The following is a 21834-nucleotide window of genomic DNA, read 5'->3' as shown; positions in this document are numbered from 1 at the left end:
GACACTCGTGCGTTCCTCGTCTGTCTGTCCTTGCACGGTCAAACGAATTCTCGAGATTCCTGCAACCTCTTGCCCTTTCTCTCTCTCTCTCTCTCTCTCTCTTTCTCTCTCATTCTATCTCTCTCTCTCTCTCTTTCCCTTCTCATAATTATATTTGTCTTTCTATCCAACAGATTCCAGTGCTTATGCAAGAGACAATAATTTCACAAGTGGCGAAATAAAACAATATTCCAATTTTATTCTCTTTTAAAAATTATAACTAAATCGGGGATAAATATTTTTGCATTGTATAATAATACCATCAGAGAGTTTGTACTGTTTATTTCTTTTTCTTTTCTTTTTTTTTTTTATATCGCGTTGTCGATAGAATAAAAGTAATATTTTAATTATACACAAGACGAAAGAGACACACTAAGTCTCTTGATAAAGAAAACAATATTAATCGATTGAAAGGAGCAGAATAAATATAAAACAGAGAATAAAGCAAAACACACGAAACGAAATGAAAAGGCGTATTGGTTGGACTTGGTGTCCATCTAGAGAGTGGCGTGACCGCACATACTTTATTTCCCCCTAGAAGCATATCTTTTTTTTATGATGCTCGAACAATATTTCTTCCAAACAGACAGCATCTGATTTTCTCACACTCTTTTCTATCTTTCTCTTATTCTTTCATTTTTCTTATTCCTTTCTTTCTCTCTCTCTCTCTCTCTCTCTCCCTCTCGCTCATCTCTCTTTTCCTCCCTGTCTTTTTCACCCCCATAAATACATACACACACACACACAAACATACACAAATACTTATAAATTCCCTCTTATTCTTTTTCATCTTTCTCGCGCAGCCCTTTATCCAGGCTTTTCTTTCTTTAGGCTCGAATAACAAAATGGTAGACGCGAAGAAGAAAATGAAAGTTTCATTTAAGGTGTACTACCATCGAAAAGAAGAAGAAGAGAATCGTTAAGGGTTATTCTTTAGAACGGAATGTTGTTTCCTTACTTACGTCGAGTAGCAATGGCGTGAGAAAACGATATATCGATATACGGTCCATGTAAACTTCTGATTGGGGAGAAAAGAGAAAAAAAAAAAAAATAGAAGTAGGAAAATAACATCGAGACAACAGATTGGAGCTTCCGATGAAAGACGATCTCGGACGTCAAGCTGTCCCTTTTTTTATTTTCTCCTTGTTCCTTTCTCACCCGTTCCTCCTCTTTCATTCCGTTCCACCCACACCACCCCCTCTCGTTTCGTCATTCTTTCTCTCGTTACTATTCTCCGTTATTCTTGTTTCCTTTTTTGTTTCTCTTTTTTTTTTTTTTTATTTTTTATCAGTTTCACTCTTCAGCGTACTTTGTTAATCCGCTTTTGCGCGTAAGTATTAAAATGTGTGCGTGTACGTATCCTACGTAGGTGTATACATGTGTCAGAACGTGTACAATTTACGACATTGGTGTTGCGCGAAAAACGATGTCAGCCGGGAAAACGAATGTCTTAATCCGAGAGAATATTGTTTATACTTTGTACATATATGTACATGTATGATATGTATATATATATATTGTATATATATACATGAAAGTGTATAGATAGATCGTACCATTGGAATTCGATGTTCAACTTCCATGTGACTAATTGATTCCAACGAATGGCTTTTTTTAATATCGATGCTTTTAGGAGCCGTGACACGAGGATGGTTGTGTGTATGCACGCACGTACGTATATGCATGCGTGTATGGGCACGCGCACTCGTGTGTGTATGTTTCGGTCATTCTTTCATTCGGATTCGAAATAAATAAACTAAATGGATTGAATAATCGAAACTTGGATAAGAAATACTTTTTCTATCGAACTTGATTATTTTATTTTCAATATGTTTCATTCAAATATTACGAGATATTACATATTGTTTTTTATCTAGGTCAATGATTAGATCAATTAACATAAAAACAGAGATACGTATGATTCTTGATTGATAAGTTTGATTATCTTGTGGAAACCAAGTAGACAAACCTTAGAAAAAAAATGCTATGACGAGAGAGAGAAAGAGAGAGAGTGTGTATGAGAAAGGGAAGGGAAAACCGTAGCTATATACCTCTCCGTGATTTCGGCTGAACTCAAAAGACAAACATTTGCACGAATTCGAAACTAGTAATTTAGCAGAGAAAGAGGCCAGGTGCTTCGTGAAATGACGCAAAAAGTGGCCTCGACCGACCAACGATGCACTCCGGTGACCACCTACCAAACGAAATCGCGGTGCATCGAATTACAACTTTCTAACGTTCACCAACCATGACTTGAGACCACTTCTCAAACGGGAAAGTGGTTACGAAAAGGATCTTCGAGTTTCTCTCGAACATTACTTCAACCCTTTCCAAAGATTTAACTTTAACGTGATAACAATTATCGAAAAGTTTCGATTGTAAAATAATCTTAAACGATTGTTATATACGCGATTTGCCTATGATTATTATCGTAGAAATGAAAAAATGTTTATATTCGAAAAAAAAAAAGAAAAACGGAAAAAGTATTTTCAAATCTGGAATAAAATATCGATAGGAAACATTTCTATGGAAAGAGGTCGATAACTTTAACGACGCGTAATGGTACTCGAGAGAGAAAGAGAGAGAAGTTAAAGAATCGAAAATAGGCAAAGAAAGTAAAAGGATTATCATAGAAATAAAAATGTTTATATTCGGAAAATAATATTTAGTTAAGGTACGTCAAATCTCGAATAAAACTTTGATGGGAGAAACGTTTCTATGGAAAGAGGTTGGGTAACTTTAACGACGCGTGATGGTACTCCAGAGAGAGATAGAGATAGAGATAGAGAGAAAGAGAGAGAGAGAGAGAGAGAGATCTAAGGGGATTGAAGATGGGCAAATAAAATAAGGAGATTATCGTAGGAATAAAAATGTTTTTATTCGAAAAAAAAAAAAAAAAAGAAGAAAAATATTGGCTTAAGAGATAGGTCAAATATCTGGAATTAAAACTTTGATAGGAAAACATTTCCATGAGAAAAAAGTAAAAAAAAAAAAAAGAAAAAGAAAAAAGGGTTGGTAACTTTGACTACGAGGAATCGTGTCTCGTGGTTGGAAATAATCTAACGACGCGTGACGTTACTCGAGATAGATAAAGAGAAAACCAGAGGATAAGGAATGGTAAAGGATGATGGTAAAAGGCGTGGTGAGGAGGGGGTGGAATGGGTAAAGAGAAAGAGAGAGAGAGAGTAAGGGGAGACACTCGAGCTACGGTGACAACCGCGCGTTAGCATATCACGGTAAAGGTAATCGCGCACGTTGAATCCAATTGTCTGCGTCGTGGTAGGAGAATAGAAGTGGGTGGGTGGTACGTTGGATGTTAGGTAGGGTGACGTAGGAAAACTTTTAATTAAATCGAAACGTCGTGCCGTACCACCGAATTTTACGTCGAAAGCTCCCCCGTGAAATCAAGAGAGCAATTAGCGTGCTAATGAGCGTTCGGTTTGAATACATTCCAGTCAGTTCTTTACCCTTCGGTAAAATCACCCTGCCCTGTCCCTGCCTATTTATACACATTCCACCCTTTTCCCACCCCTTCTCGGCCCTTGGCTAGTTGCTACTACTTCTGACGTATTGCTCTAACGTTATTTCATCTTCCTTCAATTTTCACGAAAAATAGAGAGAGAGAGAAAATGGAAATATATAATAAAAGTAAAAAAGTTGCAAAAGGGGGATAGTATTTATTGGGTCAGTGTTCTATAACAAATAAATCTTTTGGATTTATATCAAAATATCTCTCAGTCTATGCAATGGATTTATATGCGATCCTATTATAAATCTGGCTACGTATTTAAAATATAATACTAAAGAATTATCATTTATATGATTAAACACTCATAAATACGGCCTGCTATTAATTGGGTCAGAATTATTTAAAAGTGCATGGACAGTATTTTAAATAAATGATTATTATTTATATTAAAATATCAGTAATATATAAGAGATCGAGGTATTACACAGATTAAAACATAAACTATCAATATTTAAAGTAGACGCGCGCGAGATCAGTATTGAAAACAAAATCTAAGTATGTACGACGTATGAATATTTAAATCCCCAAAAACGACCCTAGTGTATCTTGTTATAAATACTGTGATAACGTATTTAAAAAAGAAAATAAATAAAGCACTGCTAAATTATAATTATGTATTAATTAATAGGGGTATCGTAGGGAATTTGGACATTCAAAAGAACTAGAACTTCGTTCTGATTAATTGGACGTTTCATCCCTTTATTGGGACTTCTGAGTGTTCAAATATAACGGATCAAAAGATAACGAAGTTTAGATGTGTAGTGTTTTGAATATTACAAAAATGTATGTCTGCTTAAATAAAAAAAAGACGCTGAACTTTAGAGATTAAGTTGCTGAAGAATTCTAATTCTTTTGAATGTCCAAATTCCCTACGATACCTATTTATTCATAATTTTATTTTTTAATGAGAGAAACAACTAATTATTATTTATATCTTACAAAAAATATTCATGTATGTCACGACTATATTAAGTTAACAAGAAATATTACCCCAAAAGTGTATAAAAATATACCGGCTAAATAAATAAAGAAATGAAATAATACGAGGATGTTAAAGTAGATTAACTCGACAAAAAGAGAAAGAAAGAGAGAGAGAGAGAGAGAGAGAAATAGAGATAAGTTTTAGGATTAGTAAAAGTAAGTAGTGCGTTAGTTATCGGCTACACTTCTCTCATTCTCTATGTTTAAAGGGAAATAGTGGGTGCTCGCATGCTTTCGTTGGAAAAGGGGTAGCCGAGCTCGATGGTAGACGAGATAAGTTGTTGGCGTTATGTTCGAGAAAATAGTATAGAGGGGTGTGTGTGTGTGTGTGTATACGTACACACGTGTATTTTTCTATTTGTATGTGTATGCAAAAATATAAGTATGTGTTCATTGCTACTAACGCCCTCGGTGCACGTCGCACTAAACCAACCCCTTTTCAAATGCGTCTCCCCTCCACCCCCTCCTCCTCCTCCTCCTCCTCTTATTCTTCTTCTTCTTCTTCCTCTTTCTCTTTCTCTTTCTCTTTTTCTCTCTCTGTTTCACTCGCACGACCGATCGCTTCTCCCCACGTCATGTGCAATCATTAACGCGAGGATACGTACGCTTTATGCGCACCTAACTCGTGAATATTTACGGCCCCTTCCAAGAAGCTAACCCGGAAGTTCCAAGTGCCAAGACCTTATCTGATTTTTAACTAATAGAGAGAGAGAGCGAGAGAGAGAGAGAGATAGAGAGAGAACGGGGAGAGAAAAAAAAGTCAGAATAAGTCGAGCCCCCACGTAAACGTGATATTTTTCCTCACCAATTAAATTTTTTATGGATACTCTTCTTAACAACCGAACATGATCCATTTTATGCGCATTCCTATTTATTAGAAGTGCAGAGAAGTCGTCTATCTGTTCCTATTTACAAGATAAAAAAATGAAAGTATTTAGAATTCGCGAAGAAAACAAATAGTTTAAAATAGGAAAGTCAATCATTTAATATTCCAGTAATCTCGATCATGAGTTAAATATAAGAAAAAAATTAATTTTGTAATTTATTATATTATACTATAATATATTTATAATATATATATATATAAAGTAATTATCGACACAAATATATATTTAATTTGATTATTATTTGTATTCAAAGTCTTATAATAAAAACGATCAAATTTGTCGATAATACAAATATTAATAATAAAAATTTCTACATAGAATCCCACAGAATTGAATAAATGATGAATTCATATTGACTATCATTTTGTAACGTTCACACCGATTACAATCTCCTTTTATCTTTACATCATCGTTTTTTAGATACTCACACTTCTATGAACGAAACTATGCTTGGAAAAGATTTCGAATAAGATAACACGAAGCGGGGCTTGCGAAAAGTAAAACGTTATTTCCCGAGCGAGCAAACTCTTTTTGTTTTGCACGTTGAAAAAGTTCAATTGAGATGACCGGTCGGTCCCTCATATTCTTAAAAAAGATGTAGAACACACCTGAGAGTGGAGAAACGAGATGCTTGGCAAGTGTTTTTTTTTTTTTTTTCGGTGAACTCGACGGTGTCCTAATTAAAGATGTGCATAGCTCTTTTAAAAGTAAACGTGCTATACCCCAACCATATTTCTTTCCACGTAGCTTATGGAAAAGAGTTTTTGTTTATCGAAAAAGTAATGTAGAAACCAATTTCAGAATGTAAACTCGTAGAAACGAAAGAGAATCCCCATTGAAAGTTGCGAACAAATAAACCAAGTAAATTTATCCTTACTATACTAACGAGCCTAATTTCATTCTTTTTTTTCCTTTTTTTTTTTTTTTGATTGAAGATTCTTTCGAGTTAACTCTGTTATCAATTTTCAAGAAAAAGAAAAAAAGATTAGAAAGGAAAATAAAATCAAATGATAAAAGAATGAATCCATCCAAACACACTTATATCACTTGTAAAGATTGAAAATTTTGAACGTCTCCCATTGAAATCATTGTCTGATAGAAATTACTTTCCGTTCAGGAACACAGAAACGAACATAATTCTTCTTAAAGATAATTTATTCTCATCCCCCTTATATATACCTTCTACGAGTTTCTAAGTAGAGTACGATCGTTCGATGTGATAACAATCAGAAAATTTCTTACTGACGAATATTCGTGTCTACCTTAGAGACAATTCAATGGCGCGATAAAATAGGAAAAAAGATTTATGGTAGGATATCTTTGCTCGAACGCGTTTCTTAACTACCGATCTACATATTATACAAACACATATACACGCGATCGTATATATATATATATATATATATATTCGAAGGAATAATGTTTATAATTTGTAGAAAATTGTAAATTTCATTTCTAAATACGATCTTTGCGAGTAGAAATTTCCAAATATACTACCTGTGCATGATTTCAATTTATACGAGAAAAGAAAATCATCGACCAAAGATCGATACTATAGCTAAAATTTTAATAAGGATCCAAAATATCGTACGAGATCCGTAATTTCGTGCTCATCCAATCCCACTATTCTTATCTTTTCGCGAGCACAGAGAAACTTTATTTAATTTCACGGCATATCAGCCGAATTACGCATACCAGTCTACCAGTATTAGCAATAAATAAAATGCAACGCGTTAATTTGTAATTCTAAAATAAGACGGCTAAAGCAACAGAGTATTAAAATTATAAAAAAAAAAAGAAAAAAAGAAAATAAAACATTATATCTCTCTTTTATTCTTAAAAGCTCTCCTTTATCATTCTTTATCATTACATGCAAAACCCCGAGCATTATAAGATTATAAAAAGCTGGCAAAAAGGAAAAACATTATCTCTCCTGTATTCCCTAATGCTTCTTTATCATCAATTACGATAAATGACATGACTCCGAAAGTTTTAAGTAGACAAACAAACAAAAATAGAAAAAAAGAAATACAATTCGCAGAAACGAAAACCATGACTAACCTCTCTCCTCCCTCCCTCCCCCTCCTACCATTGGACGGATTTCGATCTCATCTGGAAAGGTACCTAACACAGCGGAGTAATTCATTTGAATGCATTTTAAATCCGGTACGTGACGGACGGACGGACGGACGGACGGACGTGGCGGATGAAATTTCGTTAATGAAATTACCAAAGACGACGACGACGACGACGACGACGTCGACGACGACGATGGGGACAAAAAAAGACGATACCGAGGGACGTTTTGATGGAGTTTAAAGGGGAGTAGGTACACGGTGAAAACGAATGGAAAGAGAAAAGTAAAAAGTTTCAAGACCTAGATGGACGAATCGGATCGAAACATGAAAAAAAAAGAAAGAAAAAAAAAGAAAAAACATGAGAACGAAAAAGAGAGGAAGAGAGAGAGATAGCGAGAGAGAGAGAGAGAATTAGAATGAGAATAAAGGTTTGTATAGATAGTGAGACGTTGTATCGTGGATGGACATTGAGTATTCGCAGCACGTTTCACGTAGTCCATAGTTACAAACCTGGGTTGGGGTGGTACCTTCTATGGAACGATAGTGTTGAAACTCGTAGGTTCATTTTTTTATATATATATATATCTTTTTCTTATTTTTCTTTTCTGTTTTTTTTTTTCAGTCTACTTTTTTTGGCAGTCCTTCTTCTACGATTCAACTCAGTCGTTCTCTATTCATCCGTTATTCCCTAATATCGCCTACCTTTTCCAAATTTTCCGCTCCGGATTTTCCCAACGACCTCCTGATTCGATTCGCTTGCCAAGACGAAATAATCTCTCCTCCTCCTCCTCCTCCTCCTCCTCCACCTCCTCCACCTCTCGAGTGAAACGAACGAACGAACGAACGAACGAACAAACCAACCGGTGGTGGATCGCCGGGGTACTAATTAAGCGCGCGTCTTTCAATTATTCTGCTATTGACAGTAGAACAATCTAGTCGACGATGTAGAGAGAAAAAGAGAAGAAAGAAAGAGATAGAAAAAGAGAAAGAAGAAGGATGGAGTACAAAGAACCGTTAACTCATCGTCGATATCTACCACCGCAATCGTATTCTCTTTTCTACTGCTACTACTACTATTACTACTATTACTACTACTATTACTATCATCCCCTATCATTCGTATTCTCTTTCCTTATTCCAATCCCTCTTTCTCTACATTTACTATCATCATCTCACAATCTCTCCTTACTTTCATTCTTCCTTAGCCTCTTCTTCCAATTTTCTTTCCACGAATCATCTTATTTTCTTTCGAACGAAACAACAATCTTTCGGGGCCCCCTCCTCAACTTCGATCCTTTACTCGAATTTCTTCTATACTACCCTTAGAGTGATAAGGACAGAAAGAGAGAGAGAAAGGTAGTAAGGGGTGAGAGGAAATCGTGATTTTAATAATAATAAGAAGACTCTTTGTGAAGGATCTTCCATTCGAGATCAAAATCTTATTATGGAATTATTTATGAGAATCTTACTTATTCGTCGTTATCTTCGAGATTTTTAATACTGAATTTTACGTTCTTAAGAAAGAAAGAAAGAGAGAGAGCGAGAGAGAGAGAGAAAGAATGATACAAAAGTCGAAGATCATAAAAACTGGAGAAAAGAAGACGAGAAAGGAGACGAGAAAGTTTGTGAAACCGAGTGCTTTATATTTTTTCGTTATGCTGAGATAAGGTAGGATTCTTCATTCATTGATTTAGACGAATCAATTACTTCAATCTTTGTTGAGCAATCAATTTGTATATCAAGTCTTCTATATTTCGATTTAATCTAATTTTAGATTTTGAAATTAAACCTATCTAACGAGAAACATCGAGCTTGTTTATGTTACATGTATACGTTCAGGAGTAATCAGTTATTTAGTTGGATATTTAATAGGATGAGTTTGTAAGTAGTTGTTGAAGAAATTTTTATATGTTAAGAGTTTAGATTGATATAATTAGGTCGAAAGTTGAAATACATTTGACCTGGATTTCTGGAAAAGGAGATGCAAGAAAATTATTTTAAGTATTGATGGAATCTACAAAATAATATTTATCTTCTATACTTAAGCAATTGTATTCTAATGCAAACTTTGTCATTAAACATGACAAATGATAATTACTTTTTATATAAGAAAGAATAATAATTATCTTACACTTAAATATAAATTTTATACAAAATTCATTTCTATGTCTAAAACTATATAATAAAAAAAAATAAGAATATTCTTTCATTTTAAGCTTTCGATTATATATATATATATAACCAATAAAGATTTACACTTTTATAATATTACACAAATATATAAAATAATAAACACAAAAATATAAAATTCAAAAGATTCTTACTTTCCACTTCCTATAATGACAAGCAGTATTCTATAATAATTATGATAATATTACAATAATAACAATAATAGTAAAAATATAATAAAATAATAACTTAGTAATAGTGATAGCATTAAAAAAAAAAAAAGAAAAATGAGAATAATAAGGTAGAGTGGAACGTAAAATTTAAAACGTATGAAGTAAAGAAAATAAAAAAAAAAATAAAATGGAGAAAGGGACGGAGACATATGAAAAGATGTCGGTAAAGTCGATCAACGTCAGTCCATGATAGACGGAATCATCGATTATGCTTCACATATAATACGCGTATATAAAACATACGTAGATAGTATACATATATATATATATATATATATCATTGATAGAATATACCTAAATAGGAACGAACGAACGAACGAACGAACGAACGAACGAACGAACGGATGAACCAACGGATGGGCCAACGGATGCGAGTGAATATGAAAACGACCATCAAAAGAACGCTCTGCCGAGTTGCTGCTGCTGCTGGTGCTGCTGCTATTGGTGATGGTAGTGGTGGTGGTGGTGGTCGATGAAAAACGATTCTGTCGCTGCTTTCGAATGAAATTATTGTAACGGCGAACGACACCTTTGATCTCATTCCGCGCAGTCGGGTTGTGATAAAAAAAATAAAATAGAGAGAAAGAGACAGTGAGAGAGAGAGAGAGAGAGAGAGAGAGAGAGAATGCTCAGCCAGCTTCGTCAGCTTATTTTTTCGAAGCACGGATCCGGTTCAATATGCGCTATTAGAAAAGTTCTTTATATATCTTCCTTCTTGTTATTTTTTCACTCTTTCTCTCTCCTACTCATTTTTTTTTTCTTTTTTTTTTTTTTTTTTTTTTTTTTTTTTTTTTTTTTTTTTTTTTCTTTAAAATATGAATCGAACGAATGGAGAACGATCGACAAATACTCTGACATTTTCANCTCAGCCAGCTTCGTCAGCTTATTTTTTCGAAGCACGGATCCGGTTCAATATGCGCTATTAGAAAAGTTCTTTATATATCTTCCTTCTTGTTATTCTTCCGTTCTCTTGTCTTCCGTCTCTTTTTTTTTTTTTTTTTTTTTTTTGCTTCGTTCGTTTCTTTTTTCTTTTTTTTACCTTTAAAATATGAATCGAACGAATGGAGAACGATCGACAAATACTCTGACATTTTCATCCCTCTCTCTCTCTCTCTCTCTCTCTCTCTCTCTCTCTCTCTATCTGTATCTCCCTGTTTTTTTCTATTTCATTCTTTTCACTTTTTCATACACGACCTATTTCTCAGCATCCTCCTCTATGATCCGCTCGTTTTAAACTATAGTTTACTTTTTCGAGTCGGTGTCGTCTGTACGGTTAAGTGGATATATAACCAGAACAAATCTATCCTTCCATTTCCCTCGGAAAAGATGGGATTAATATTTTATTTGTTTTATTTTTACGCGACAAAGGTCCCAAAAATATTACAAAACGAAACATAATACAATACAAGGTTGTACGAATTTCCTATTGATGAACATAGTTAAATAGTCTTTTGAATTTTTATCAGATTATTTACAGTGATGTTTGATTATTAAAGAGGATCTATATTTGCAACCTCTTTCAATCGATGTTTTATTTTATTTTATTTATCTCTCACAGATAATATCGCGCATTTACTCGGATTTATTTCTATGGAATGTTCTACCGTCGTATAACGGTATACAACTTTTATAATTACTTTCTATTTTTTTGTAATTTTTCGAAACAGAGGAAAAGAGAAAGAGAGAGAGAGAGAGAGAAATTTAATAAAAAAAATATTTTTCTATGTCATTCCTACCTCGAAATGTAGATGACGATCCCGTACGGGGTCGACAAAAATTAAACCAATGTAGTTCATTAGTATGAATATTTTTTTTTTGTCTTTTAGAATACCAATTTTCCTAACAAAAATTTTTATATCGTTGCTCGCGCATTTTACGCATTCAAAGAATTCATAAAGTTAACGAAATCAAATGAATAAAAGAATATATATATTTTATAACAAAATAGATATGCGAATAGTCGATGGGAAATAAAACTAAAATCAAAACCAAAACTAAAATTAAAACTAAAACTAAAACTAAAACGAAAGATATTAATAATAATCTATCCCTCTCTCGCGAACGTTTAATATAAAAAGCGCATATAAGATAGAAAAATAAATAGAATACTAAGTTTGGTAGTAAAACAAAAAAAGAAAAAAGAAAGAAAGAAAGAAAAATAGCAACATTGGTCTCGACGTTCGTTATGTTTATCTATCCCCCGTTCTCGCTTGCACCAAGTGAAAGAGATAGACACACCAGAGGCAATCGAATGAAAGCAAACTGTTTCTCTCTCTTTCTCTCTCTTTTTCTCTCTTGCTCTCGCTTTTGGATGATAACGCGTTTGGAATACCTGCGATAAAGTTATTCTAGCCGCTTTCATTTCGCGTCTGAATAATTCGATTATAAACTTCTTTTCTTCTTCCTATTCCTTTCCTTTATAAATACGTAAAACGTGCGTACAGTTTATTAAAACAACGAAGACTACAAGGATAAAGCATTGATCTTCCCCCTTTTTCTTATCTTTATTTCTTTTTTCTTTCTTTCTCTCATTCTCTTTTTTTTTCTCTTTTAACGAAATGCGTAGCTACTCTCGAAAAAAGAATTTTTTCAAACCTTTCACGTTCGCTAGGTGTCCCAAATTTTCACCTCCGAAGTCGTACCCTCGGTTTCTGTCTGAGAAAAAGAAAAAAAAAGAAGAAATATAAGAAGACGAGGAAGAAGTAGAAAAAAGAAATACCCGAGGAGAATATCAACCGGTCTGCGGACCTGCAATAAAAGACAAAATTTGCATTCGCTGACGTCACGTCCTGTCTGCTGCAAAGTCCTTACTACCCAACCAGTTTCGCGGTTGCGTTACCAACCTTTTTCTCCTCCTCTACTTTTTTTCTCCCCCATTCCATCCGCTCAACACCCTTTACTTTGTTCCGAGTGATAGAAAGAAGTACGCCTAAGTCAAAAATAAAAAATAGTTACCAACTGTTTTATAATGGCAAACAGAACGGTGAGGGGAAAGAAAAAAAAAAGAAAAAAGAAAAGAGAGAGAGAACGAACTTGTTACGTTCACCACTATTGGACTAATATAACGTGGAAAATACCGCAAAGAGAATAATTCCGAGTTAGAGTCGTTAATTTGAAGTTTCTAGTGCGAAAAAGAAAAAAGAAAAAAGAGAAAAAGGAAGTTTTGGAGAACACCGAAAGCAAATATGCTGCTTCCCTATTCTCTCTAATAAATTATCATTTTATATATATATATATATTACACGCAAGGTAGGTCGCATAATCGAATGATTTTACGAATACGTAATGCCATAAAATTTCAACGATAAATGCTCCAAATTCTCACAATACATTCTCACTCTCTCTCTCTTTCTTTCTCTCTCTTATTCACTCTCATACGTATATCTATGAAACGTATTTAAAGCAACTTTAAACCGAGGTGATTTACAAACATTAGAGAAATACGAATTGGTGAGTTTATCTTTATCCCTTTGACTAGACTTCGAAACGATTTACTTCTATAAGAGAAGATCTTCAACGTTTGCTCGAGAAGTTCTTACAAAGGACTGGTACCGTGGAATAGTTGGAAAACTTAATTCCTGCCTTGTAACGATCAATAGTAGTTAACAGGCCTTTATCCCGATTCTCTGGAACTAAGAATGCAAGTAGTAAGAAAGCAACTAACAATAAATAAAAGCCAAGCAATCCATAGTATTAAAACTTACTTTTCAGAAGTGTTGCGTTCCACTCAATGTCATCCTTCTCACCCTTCTACCACTACCATTACTAAAACTATTATAATTCTTACCGTTATTATTATTATTATTATTATTATTATCATCATGATTCCTATTATTATCGCATTATTATTATCATTGTTATGTTATTATTATTATTACTATTATTATGATTTCTGTTATTACAATTATTGTCAGTATTATTGTAACTAACGTACACACAAATGCAAGACTGTTAAACCTCGACCCCTTTTCACCGCAGGACCCATTTACCCTTTCTAGCAATTTACAGAACCTTTTCCATTCTCTCCATTAGTTAAAATAAATCTAATTATTTCTCTTTCGTTGAGTTATTTTTATTTTTTTTTATTTTCTAAAACTCTAGGAAACACGTATAAAATTGCAACATATTCATTTCATTCAAATATACATGCTCATATTTTACGCGTTCAGATTACTTTTAAAACTCAACTCTTAAGAAAAGACATGAAGTTAGAAAATCAGCGAGGCATGTTCAACGAAACAATCTACCAACTTATTAATTATTATTCCTAGTAGAATATATAAAAGCATATTTAAGTAAATTGTGGTAAAGTAGAAGACGCGAGAGTTCATTTAATGGCACGCGCGTTAGATCGATGCCATTTAAGCGATGGCATAGGCGCCACCGTGTCGTCTCTTTCCAACCCCCGTTTTCCAAACCACCCCTCTTCGTTTTCCAAAGCCCTGTTCCAAGCCTCGGCAAGCCTCATCCGTCGTCCACCCCCCCCCTCTCCCTTCCTCTTCCTACTACTACTTCTTCTTCTTCTTCTTCTTCTTTGTCCAACTTCAACGCGGCCGTATTAACGTAAGTGCAGGTGCACTCGACGTTCCATCATTGTGCGGTTCATTCTGCTACCGTGCCGTGCACCACCGCCTCCTCCTCCTCCTCCTCCTCCTCTTCCTCCTTCTCTTTCCCTTTCGAAACTCCAAGTTTAGATTTCGAGGACTTTGCAAACCGAAGCATTCGAACGCAACGATAAAACGAGCACACATAATCTCACACGCACATAAACATACGCGAGTGAATACATTCATTCACTCATTCACTCATTCACTCATTCATTCATTCATTCATTCATTCATTCATTCATTCATTCATTCATTTATACATGCATGGCATAGACAGTTATTGCTCGCAAAAGTTAGTTTCATCTAGGAAGATGGAACAGGTAGGACAGTTAAATATATATATCTGAATGTATAATATAATATAATATGATTGATCGCGAACAGTTACGAACATACTTAAAACTTCTCTTATAGCATATCTACTATAGGTATATTGATAATATCTTTCAAGAGGGGTATACCACGAGATTGAATAATTTCACTTACACACACAGAGAATGCTTTGAGAATGGCGTATGAACGAAGAAAAAGCTCTTTCTCCCTAGATGGTAATAATGTAATTTTTTTTTTTATTCTTTCCTTTATTTTTTTCATTTGCTTTCTCTTCCTTTCTCTCTCTCTCTCTCTCTCTCTCTCTCTCTCTCTCGTTCTTTCTAGGGGTATCTTCGTTCGAGCATAGACGGATTTTCATGTCACTTTTATCACGATGGGAAGCTTTTAACCCATTAACGTCTTGGATGAAAGAATAACTAGAAGCGCCGTAATTACGTAAGTAGCTACTCCTCAACTTAAAGCTTGCAAGCAGCACGTAATTTTCCCCCCTTTTCTCTTTTTTTTTTTCTTTCTTTTTCTTTATTTTTTTTCTTTTACATTTCCTTTTTCTTTTTCTTCCTCCTCCTCCTCCTCCTCCTCCTCCTCCTCCTCCTCGTTCAAGAGATTTTGTTTCCTAGGTAGTGTCTACGAAAAGTCGTCTTTCCTCGATTTATCCTTTCCGACGTTACTTTACTCACCCTTAAACACTCTAACCCCCTTTTGAAGCTCTTTCTCTTACTACTACCTTAATTGACTCGGGTAACATCTCATCCGAGAAAATCGAAGTTTGCAAAGGCTATCGTCGAAACAGGAAGACATATAAATTTCGTTAATGTCGCTACGATAACGTTTACGTAACTTTAGATTTAGTCTCGCGGAAGGCCATTATTTCGTTGGGCAAACGAACCACCAACGCGCGGGGCAAATTTCATTATCATTAAGTTGATATACGAGAGTTTTCCTGTTAAACCATTATAATCATTTTAATGGATATAAGGATAAGGATATGTTCGTTTCGCGACTAATTAACCGGCTCGTTTCATACGTCGCCAACCTTTTATTTCCCTGCCAACCGGATGGGACGGACTATGATATTTTAGTTTGGGGAAAAATATCACGAATATAATGATAATATTTTGACAGAAATATTTCACTCGAATTAACACGAGATACGCGTTATTATAATCATTTGTTTATCCTTATAACGAATTATTATTGCGAACGAACAGAACTTTAAACTTTTCTATCGTTTTTTACTACATTGGATTCTATCAATTACGATGTGAACATAACTTTGAGAGTGGTTGTATATATGTAAGATCGTGAAAAGATCTTCAATTTTCGTATTGTGCACGCACACGTGTACGCATTTTCTTAATTGCCGGTGATTGTTAGATTTTATTCTTACAATAATTCCACGTTGTAAGGAAGGAAAAAAGTAATACGGAAAAAGAAACACGAATTCGATTATTATTAATTAACGAAATATTCTATTATCCTGTTATTCTGTTACTACAAGGATCAGCGTGCTGCTAAGTCTCTGTTACGAGTATTAATTGTTCTTCTCTCGTTTATTCATACTACACTGCTCCTTTTTTTTATTTTGTTAAGTAGCTTGCCATATTGAATCCCTTTGGAATTCCTTTGCTAGGATATCCCTTATGCACTTGAGATATAGCATGGGACCAATTGTCTCAGGCTAAACAAAACGAAGGTTTTCAATACTTGACACTAACTCTGACGACCCTTATGCGTGTTTGGTTACGAAAGAGGATCTGTTATCCCATTGGTATCAATTCTGAAGTTATTTATATATAGGATATTTATTATAATATAATATAATTTAGTTTTAGAATATCTCACAATTTATTACTTTCCTAATTCTCTCGATGAAACAATGGTTTGAATATATTCAAATCAAAATTAATATAATCGTTATGATGTTTCCGAATTATTACTGATTTTGTCTTCCAGTCTTTCTTACCTTTGAAAATTCAATTAACGTACTAATTTTTTCAAACGACTTTAAAAATCTAGATATTCATATCGAACAGTTTCGATGCAAATTATACGACAACGTTTGTAATACAAAAACGTATTTAACGTACTAAAACTAAAGTTATGACAAAGTATTTTGAAACTTTCTAGATATTAATATGAATACATAGTATATTGTAAGTTTTAATGAACTTAATTAAAGATTTACATTGACTGTTCAATTCTAAACTTACGAACAAAATATTATCACGATTTTTTCTGTGTAATATTATGTCTTCTTTACCATTAGGCAACTAATAACGTAACGATATTTATCGCGTACTACTTGTAATACGATCTAAACGAAAATGGAATCGATATTACAGCGAGGAAATTCATTCGATTTTATCATTTCGATAACTGGGACTACCATCCATCCCGAAACGAAATCTATTAATGGACTGTATATTTCCTTTCCATCACATAAGCACACAAATGTTTGAAACTCATACTCAGCCCTAGCAACAACCATAACACCCGTTATATTATAAAATAATACATAGAAACGATACAAGATGTAACATTTGGAAATAATAGAAGCAACATTTTATGCATACTGATGAATAATGAATCTACCGCTTGTATCATCATCGTTACTATCCTTGGTATAAATTAATGAAGGAAACTTCTACATTACAGTATGATTCTTGCTTTAAAACGAACTCGACGTGTTTCATGATATCGTCTTCGTTTCACGTTTCAAATGGTATGCACGCACACGCATGTACACATACACATATACACGTGTACACGTTTATCTTATCATGTAGTAAAAAGCGAAACGATTAAATTCCTCCTCGATTCCTCTTCGTGACATTTTTACGGAATAAGAAACGTGAATCACACACACACACACACATACACACCGAGTACACGAAGTTAAAGACAAAAAGAAATAAAAATCAAGAAAAGTAGAACGATTTTAGATAGAACACTGTCGTCCAACGATCAAACTCGCGAACTGCTCAAATTCTCAAACGTTCCATAGTAATGTTTAATTTCTTTTTTCTTTTTCTTTTCTTTTTTTTTTTAACAAAGAGAAAGAGAAAAGAGAGAGAGAGTCCGTGCTTCTTCGAAATCCTTTGGAGAAGTATATGTTCTAGAAAAGCTTATTAACTGATTAAACTTGGTATTCGCGCTAGTTTACACAGCTGCCTTCCGTTTGCAGCACCCTTGACCCATCGTCATTCCCATTCTTCATCCCCCTTCAGCACCCTTGCCATTTCGCTCGGTTCGGTTCAGTTTTATGACGACTATGCGCCTGACACATCGAAGAACGACCCGAAACTATCATCCATTGAAACTATCCGTGCGAATAAAGTATTATAAAGGGTAGAACGTTTATTGAAAATGAGAAATGAAAAGCGTCGTTGTCATCGTAATAGCAATTTTATCGTCTTCACGATGATATTTCTTAACGATAACTTCGAGATACCTGAGAGAGTGTTACGATCACTTTCTAAAAGGAACATGATTGAAATCAAATAATGAAAGTATGTGTATAGTTTTCGGAGATCAGAAGTTAAACCCCGTGAGACGTAGGAATGAAAAAAGTATATTCGATTGTTCTACGTTTATTTTTATCTTTTTAATTAGTAGATACGATTTTTCCTGCTAATGAGAACAATCTGTGAAACGTTTAATTATTTAAAGACGAATCTTCTAATATCAATGATAATAGGGAATTATTACGTTTTAATTTGATTTATGATAGATTAAGAAAATTACTAAATGTTTAACTTGTGATTTTCTCAGTATTTATTTTCGAATTGGAACATTTAGCAGAAATTGTATATTTACGGATATATTTGAATTGGTTTCGCGACTAGAAATAGCTTTTCTTAAACTTAAGGTAAGAAGCCTCGAAGAGATTAAGTTATTTCGAGCAGAAGTCGAGCGCCATTTCGACTAATTACTTGCAATTCTGTTAAAGGGTCAACTTCTGATGTTCGAACTTTAAGAGAGACTGAGATAGGTTTGATACAGGGTAATTATTTTCAAACTGTTTAAATATAGCTTGATCAGTGCTAAATGTCTCAAGTTAATTTTCTATCTATTAAATGCAACAAAGTTTATTACAAAATCATTAAAATAAAAATAAAACAAATAATCTCATCAACTTTTTCCCCCCACCCCGATCTTTTTGCATACATATCTAAAAAAGAACTAAACTAAAACAAAATGATAATTCAAATGATTAATAAAGTCTCCGTACCATACAAATCTAAAAAGAAAAAAAATTTAAATGATAACTCAAATGATTGAGAAATATTTTTAAATTCACATTTATCTATTAGCAACGATACACACACACACACACAGCTGTTTGAATAATTAATTTAATAATTAAAAGAAAAAAAAGAAAATAATATAATACAATAAATTCAAAGCAAAGTAGAACCCCATCAACTTACTTCGGTTTCCGTACCATACAAATCTAAAAAGAAAAAAAATTTAAATGACAACTCAAATGATTGAGAAATATTTTTAAATTCACATTTATCTATTAACAACGATACACAGACAGCTGTTTGAATAATTAATTTAATAATTAAAAGAAAAAAGAGAAAATAATAAAATACAATAAATTCAAAGCAAAGTAGAACCCCGTCAACTTACTTCAGTCTCCATATCATACAAGTCTAAAAAGGAAAAAAAAATTAAAATGATAGCACAAATGAGTGGTAAATATTGGAAAGAAGGAGCTCGCGTCGTAAAGATTATTAAACGAGTTACGATAGGTCGCGATTTATAGAAGTGGGTATGCATGTCCGACGGTAGTATATCCTCATAGACGTCACCTCCAACCAACCCCTTCAACCCTTCCCCCTTTCCCCTTCCTACCCCCCCCCAGGTGGTGCTTGGCTCAGAGCCGTTCCGGGGATATTTATTTACATTCTGGCAATTAGCCGACCATTAATGGAGCCTACAGGGGTGCCAGAAGTAGTAGAGAACAGAACAGAACTGTTTCGTATCGCGTTCTCTACAACAACGCACGAAACACAACGACGATGACGATAAGCTGCAAAGTTTGAAACAAACCTAACTCCGGCAACCTTTTTTATTTCCTATCCCTCCTCCCCCTAACCCCCAACGCCAAAGACGAATCCCATCAAGCTTATTTTTATTTTTTATTCAAAACATTAAAAGATGAACACGAATTCTCGTATCCCGAGGATTAGAACAAAAATTATCCTGGTTAACCCTCTGCTATTGGATATAATCTAAGTTTTTTTTGTTTAAATACCTACGACCAATTTGAATATCGTAAAAAGAAAAAACAAAAAATATAGAAATAACAACACATTTCTGGTCCTAAACTTTTAATGATACGTGAGAAGAAAAAAAGAAAAAAAAAAAAAAAAAGAAGACACAGGAATAAGAGAAGGAACAAAATGATTAGCTGATATTCATAGAAACACGAAACAACAACGAAAAACCTAGAGCGTATGCTCGAATTGGACGATTGCCCATTGAAAACTTCTGTTATTTTTCGTATTGGACACAATCGTTCGTTCGGATTTTTTTATTTTTTTCTTTCTTTCTATCTCCTACTTTTATTCTTTCCTTTTTTTCTTTTTTTTTACAGGGGGAAAAAAAAAATGCATTCCCGGCTTTTTGTTACATTCTAGTAGTCAAGCTTTGTTTTCCGCGCCGTTGCGCTATCGTAAATGTTACACCATAGGTAAAACGAATAGAAACGATATTTAGATAATCGATCGTTCGCAACGAGTACGCATGTGTTTTAAGTATATATGAATACAAAATCATATATACACACATACACACCAACATATATATAATAAACATAATACTTAAATAACTTTTGTGTATGATCGATTAAAATTCCTCTTAAGAAGCCAGATGTTCCACTAACGCGAGTGTCAAAGCCATTATTACTTATTTAAACGATACTAGAACTGACGGATGCGGTAATACCGCTTCGACGATCGATCGATCGATCGATTGCTTGCTTGCTTACTTGCTTGCTTGCATGTCAACGAGAATATAACAACGTATATTGTGTATTAAAGCTATAATAATTTCCCCCCCACCCCACCCCGCTTTAAAAGTAGTATAGCAAATAAATAGAAGTTTTTCGTTTCGTATCGCAAGTACGTGGGCACGCGTGCGTGGTCGTGAAAGAATAAACTGAAATTTATTAGACGTGGTGAAAAAGAATGCGGGGGGTGGTTAGGGGGATGAGAAGGGGAAAGATTTCTCCATCCTGGTCCCCCTCCCCCTCACACCCCTCATAGTTTCTCGTTTCGTTCTCGGAAACGAGTGGTACTGTGAAATCCAGATTATCCGAGCGAAAGCTTCGAATGAAGAGAAAGACAAATAACGTATTCGTGCGAAATGAGTTTTAATATGAATTGAGTTCTACGAAAGTAAAATTAATGTTTTGCATATGATTCCCTTTCCATATTGCGTTGCGTATATGGAATTAATAATAATTCTATTAAAGATCTTTCAATATTTATAATAAAGATTATAAAATAATGATGACACGCGACGATGAAAATTATAATAGTGGTTTAATGTAAAAAAGAAAAAAAAAAAACAAAAACAAAAAAAAAAGGAAAATATTATATCTAAAAAGAAAATATATATATATATTTAAAGAGAGAAAAGCGTAAAATACAATAATAAAAATGATAGAAAATTAAGCGATAGAAATTTATGGGAAGGAATATTGTACATTATTCTCTACTGTACATGTTGAATTAATAATAATCTATTAAGGAATTTTCAATAATTATAAAAATAATGATACAATATTTATAATAATAATAATAATAATAATATTAATAATGTGATAATGATAATGCAATGTTAATGGTAATAATATTATAATAAATTGAACAATAATAATAATAATAATATTAATAATGTGATAATGATAATGCAATGTTAATGGTAATAATATTATAATAAATTGAACACACATCTACAAATAAA

Source organism: Polistes canadensis, unplaced genomic scaffold (genome assembly GCF_001313835.1).
Source record: "Polistes canadensis isolate GaletaPanama2010 unplaced genomic scaffold, ASM131383v1 scaffold_8, whole genome shotgun sequence".
Lineage (NCBI taxonomy): Eukaryota > Metazoa > Arthropoda > Insecta > Hymenoptera > Vespidae > Polistes > Polistes canadensis.
Note: the sequence above shows the minus strand (reverse complement) of the source record.